We start from the raw sequence: 6,000 nt of genomic DNA on the forward strand, positions 1-6,000 counted from the left end.
GAACGTGCTCCCGACCATTGTGGTCATAATCCGCTCAGAGGAGCACAGAAAAAAAAAATCTAACACGACCATATTTTCAGTCAGCGTGGTTTGTGGAAAAAGCAGAAACTTCAACCAATATTATGAAATCAGGCTCTTCAGATGACCAGTTTTGCTTTTTGTTTTTACATGGACCAAATGTCTTTGTAAGAAAAAGTCTAATCTATGAATGCAAAACAAAAAATTCGGATCCCATCTGTATCAACAGTACAGCATCAATTTTTACGGTCACATTGCCACTGGTAACAGATCTTTTATTCTAGTAAATTGTATTCACCAATGCCATCAGATGCTATATGGATGAAAATACAGAGGAAAAATTGTCCATCCGAGGGTGAAAAAATCGCACAATTCGCTTATTTGCTCGCAAGATTAGGAACAGAAAAGCTCATACTGCTCCATACTAACAGGTATAGAAGTGACTCGTTCTATCGATTTTGGGGGTTCTAGCGATCGGACACCCACCGATTTATAGCATGTGGCTAGGTGATGTTGTGTCTTCACTTGACAACCACTTTTCGGACTGAACTTAGTTTGGGAACTATGAGATATAATATATATATATATATATATATATATATATATATATATATATATATATATATATATATATATTTATTTTAGTGGGTAAAAGTACAAAACATATTTGAGTGCAGTCGCAATCTTGTAAGGTCAGTATTGACTTCTGTTACTAACATCTTACACTTACTCTAAAAGATTACATTAGATTATACTCACCCAGGGGTGTTCCCGCTGCGGTCCGGATACGATGGGTGTCTCAGGTCCGCTCCGGCACCTCCCATCTTCATTCCATGACGTCTTCTTCTGGTCTTCACGCTGTGGCTCCGGCGCAGGTGTACTTTGTCTGCCCTGTTGAGGGCAGAGCAAAGTACTGCAGTGCGCAGCCACCGGGAAGGGTCAGAGAGGCCCGGCGCCTGCGCACTGCAGTACTTTGCTCTGCCCTCAACAGGGCAGACAAAGTACACCTGCGCCGGAGCCGCAGCGTGAAGAACAGAAGAGGACGTCATGGAATGAAGATGGGAGGCTCCGGACCGCGACACCCATCATAGCGGGACCGCCCCTGGGTGAGTATAATCTAACCTCTATCATCTTTCAGGATACATCGGGGGCTTATCTACAGCATTACAGAATACTGTAGATAAGCCCCTGATGACGGTGGGCTTACCTCACCATCGATTTTGGGGGTGACAGGTTCCCTTTAAGGCCGTTAGAGTTTGTGCGCAACATAGGCCTGCGAGCTTCTTTCGGATACATGCGTTGTAGCGTTTGTGCACAACGTAGGCCTACGTACTTCTCTCCTTAAGATTCCTACCTATATTTAACAATGTGTACGCAGGGACGTGCATTGTATGCAGATGCATCTCCGTGCGTTATTTTGATGTGCACGTGAAAACGACGCACCGGGACGCATCCGCATACAACGCATGTCCCTGCGTACACATTGTTAAATATAGGTACGCAGGACGCATGTAGATCTTAAGGAAAGAAGTACGCAGGCCTATGCTGCACACAAAAGCTAACATGAAACTGGCCTCAGGCAGCTGCAGCACATGCAGGGATAGTCTAACAAACAGGCAAGCCATGCATGTGTTGTGGCTGTCAAACAGCCGTGACCGTGAGGACTTGAACATATTTGAGAACACTAAAGGCACTCTTAGCACAAGAGCATGCTCAGATAACACCTTATCCCAGCACATTCGCTCATCACTAAAGATCACACTTATGTTGTCATCAGTGCTCGCAATAATTCCTGTGCAAGCCTCACCGACATGTGGGAGACTTCCCTGGCTGATCATTTTCTGAGTTGGGCAAAGCCCCCACCCACGGTGCACTGGTACTTCCCAACCATTTCCTCGTCTACTCCTAATCAAGGCAGCTGCCTGCTCTCTAGGACCGTGGTGAGGAGTTTCCGCATGTCTGATTGCATCATGCGAGTCACAGCTCTCACAAGGTGCCATTATTAGAAACCTATAATCCACCAACACAGCTGACAACTCTGCACAAACCCTTCAATTCATCCGCCCAAAGCACTTTCCAACATAATATTAAAATATTAATCACATTTTATTGATAGACAAAATCCCACAATACACATCATTTGCCAATTAGGATTTACATACATAGATGGACCCAAACAAGACAATACTAGTTTCCTGAAAGAAAAATACTAAAAATAATTTGAAAGCCACACACACCCCTATGCTCACCTCCCTTGCTGGCGCCATTCCAGCACTCACTGTTCCGGGACTCACGTGAGGAGTTTATGTCACATGATCCCCACACCCAATCGGCCTCGGCTTCTCTCCCCACCTTTGGATGCTTAACTAATTAGCAGGAAGTCAGAACTGTGGCTGCCACTCACTTCCGGTCAATTGCTCACATTAGCGTACGTGTGCGCAGCGTATACCTGGGTACCGATCCGCATGCGTCTTGCGTACATATATTTAACATTGTGTATGCAGGAACATGCGGATGCGTAAGCATGCGCCGCTTCGCGGTGTGCGGCGCACGCAACATGTTGCATTTTATGAGGTGTCAATTTAGCGCAGACATACGCATGCGGATGAGTGCATCAAAACAGCGCATTACTGTCTATGGGAACACATTGGCACGCAAGGACATGCGTACGCACGCGTTCAATGTGCTTGTGTATTTCGGACTGAGAATGTCCAGGACACGCCCTCCTGGACATATCGAACGCATGCGCATAATCAACGCAAATGCAGGCAAAAACTCATACAAATGCAGAGTTTTTTGGCGCCATGCATAAGCTGATGCAGATAAAAAAACGCAGCGTAACCAGGCGTTTGAATGCGTTTTGACATGTGTTTGCGCGGGCAGATGATGCGCTGCGCACAAAGACGCTAATGTGAACTTAGCCTAGGCGTCTGAAGGCGGCAAGAGAAGCCGAGGCAGATTGGCAGCGGGGCTCATGTGATGTAAAGCCCTCACGGGAGTGGCGACACCACTGGAACAGCGCCATCACAGGAGGGGAGTATAAGCGGTTTACTTTGACAGGGGCAAACACTTGAAAAGGGGTTGTCTGAGTAGTAGACAATCCCTCTAATGTATAATACAAGTAATCGTAAGAGGAAAATGTGACAGAAAACCATGGGCATCTGAGGAATACCTGACAGCAACAACAGACATTCATACACAAACCCACCATTACCTGTGGACATGGTGGGACAAGAACTGGGCTAACCAAACATCCATGACCACACGTTTCGCTGCTTCGTCAGGAGGTGTTCGTCCACAGGGACCGGATGCCAAATACCTGGCTGTTAATTTGTGAACCACTGGGGTGCAGCATGTGTAAATCGGGCGTTTAGTTCTATATCTAAGTCTATGTATGGATTACACGTGTACCGCACGGATACAAATACACAAATGCAAAGAGGAGCATTCTCACCCTAGTACGACTAGACTTGGGCAAATTGAGTGAATTCTGCGTGAATTGGACAAAAATCCATATTCTCTAGTATCGGTCTGCTTTATAATTTGCTCCAAGATGGCAACAGGTCGGCTGCCCATTACATGAACCATAGAGGACTGGCAAAAAGTAAAAATATAAAATACCTCAGTCACCTCCAGACGGCCTCTGCTACACGCGCTCTCCCATATAGCCCCCGCCACCTCTTACTGCCACAACACAATGAAACCCCGGGCCTATGCACGCCAGGGCAGGACTCTTGGCCACAACCAGGCCAGAGATGCCATGGAACCTGCACATCATAAAGCTGCAGAGAAATTAGGACGTGGACACAACTTTACAACACGTAATCCAGGCTGGGACTTGTGGCCACGACTAGCACAGGATGCAGACACGTTCCGGGCCTAGTCGCAGCCGAAAGTCCCAGCCTAGAGTAAAATGCTCAGGGTTTCAGCAGGCGGTGGCGGTAAGAGGCGGCCCCAAGGATTGTACGGGGGGACAGTGAGCAGTAAAGGGAGGACTGGTGGCTTTTTACTTCCCACATCTTACGTTTCTTATGCTTCGAGGACTCTGAAGAGCAATGAACCATAAGGCGAATTCGATTTTTGGAGAATAAAAGTGGCAAATCAAATTTCCTTGGTAAAATCCAGCAGACTGGGCAAATTTCAATCTGTGCAGATCCACTCACCTCTTAGTGCAACCTTTAGTTATGATGGCTGTTTTTATTGGGGGGGGGGACGACAACCAACATCGGATTATAAAAGCGGATGCCTGTGTGGGCCCTGCGCTGCGCTCATGCTGCGCTCACATCGCTACATACCAGCCTACTTCAGGTTCCAATAACAGACGTGACCTGATGATGAGAGCGTGCTCGGATAAGGTCTTACCTGAGCCCGCGCGGGTGTTATCCCAGTATCCTAGGCGTGCTCGTATGTTATGTCCGAGTCCCTGCGGCTGCATGATTCGCGGTTGGTAGGCAGCCACAACACATGCGGGGATTGCCTGTTAGGATTCGAGCGCACCCTAGATACACCGATAACACCCGAGCATGCTCGCTCATCACTGCGGACCATGCTAAACTCGAGCTTATATAAAATAAAGTAGTCACAAACAATGACCAATAAAATAAACGGTCCAGTGTGCACATGATGCCTCTTCTCGGCCTAAACCGGCCTGCGGGTGACTATGTATGCAGCAGATCGCACACCTGCAGTCACATGACCGCTGGGAATACAGGGGAATCTTGACAGTGTGACTACAGAGATTAGGCTAGAGCCCGGAAACCCCCTTGAAGGAAACAGCTTCCTCAAGAAGCTGCCCCGTCCTTACTGATCAGTTTCTATACTTCCAAACAACCCTCATTTATGGCCTACACATTTTTTGTGAATCTCCATAAAAATCAATGTTCTAACTGCGGTCACGCCAGGATGGTTAGTGGGTGACTAGTGGTGGGGCCCACGGCTAACCAGGTGATCCCGGCTCGGTCAGCATGAGTGACATGTTTGTAAAGGCGGCATCACCACCATGCGACATCATCAGTGCCATATGCATGCTCGGGATGGGGGCAGGACTCAGGCAGCCATGTTCTTTCCAGTCTCTCAGTTGGCAGAGTCCGGTGGGCGTGTCCTTTTCGCTCCCATGTGTTGCAGCTTGCTTATCATTGGTCAGCCACATACAGGGGGTAGTACACGCCCCCACAGACAAATCTCTAGTCTACCCCAAACTTTACAAGTATCTGCAATGGAGAGAAGCTACAAACTAAAGCCTACGTCTTCCCCAGCTCTGCAGCCACTATTCCATTATGTGCCCAGTCCTCCTTAAAGGGGCTGTCCAAGGAGTGGACCACCCGAACATGGAAGGGACAGTTTCCTAGGAGCAGCAAACCCTATGGGCCACATCCCTGGCCAGGCCCCTCGGTATCTCACCCCAGGGACCTCGGCACTCTCCCGATCTCAGGCATCAGACGCCACCGTCAGCCACGGCACCAACCCCAACGGCCGCGGGCAGGACGCGCTCAGTCACTGCCCGATCTGCGCACCTCGGCCCGATCCCTCCTCGGCTTCCGCGTGTGCTGCCGCCAGCGACGTACCTGGAGGGCTCTGCAGTGGAGGGCGCACTGCTGACAGCCTGCTGCCGCTGGTGACATGAGAGGGCTGACGCACGACACTGCTCGCTCCCCTATATAGACTCGGGAAGGGGGTGTGTCCAGAGTTCACGTGACGAGGGATCATGTGACGGGGGACTGACGACCTCCCATTACGTGCGTTGTTGTTCCTGCTCCGGCGGACATGTAACCATTGCATCACGCTGGCCTCTGTGACCCGGCGGCGTCAGGGCCCGGCCATAGCACGGCTAGGAGTCTCCGGAGTATGGGACCTGCCAGATTACTGGTGACCAGCCTTCAGTGTAGAGGCTGCCCCCAGGGGGCACATACCCGATGGCTCCAGGTTTCACTGGCCTTGGTGCCAATACTGCGTGGGGGTTCATGGGGACGGGGACAACATGGG

At 49.6% G+C, this 6,000-nt stretch overlaps 1 protein-coding gene across 1 annotated transcript in view; it reads right to left on the reverse strand.

The window, feature by feature from the left end:
• The window catches only part of MKNK2 (MAPK interacting serine/threonine kinase 2), a 49,980-nt gene extending 44,223 nt beyond the window's left edge, over window positions 1–5,757 (reverse strand). Inside the window, exon 1 of the mRNA XM_077272265.1 lies at window positions 5,583–5,757. The gene's annotated coding sequence lies outside the window, so the exon portion shown is untranslated. The remainder of the gene's footprint in view (window positions 1–5,582) is intronic.
• Window positions 5,758–6,000: the final 243 nt, after the last annotated feature.

The sequence above is a fragment of the Ranitomeya variabilis genome, chromosome 1, assembly GCF_051348905.1.
Source record: "Ranitomeya variabilis isolate aRanVar5 chromosome 1, aRanVar5.hap1, whole genome shotgun sequence".
Taxonomy (NCBI): domain Eukaryota; kingdom Metazoa; phylum Chordata; class Amphibia; order Anura; family Dendrobatidae; genus Ranitomeya; species Ranitomeya variabilis.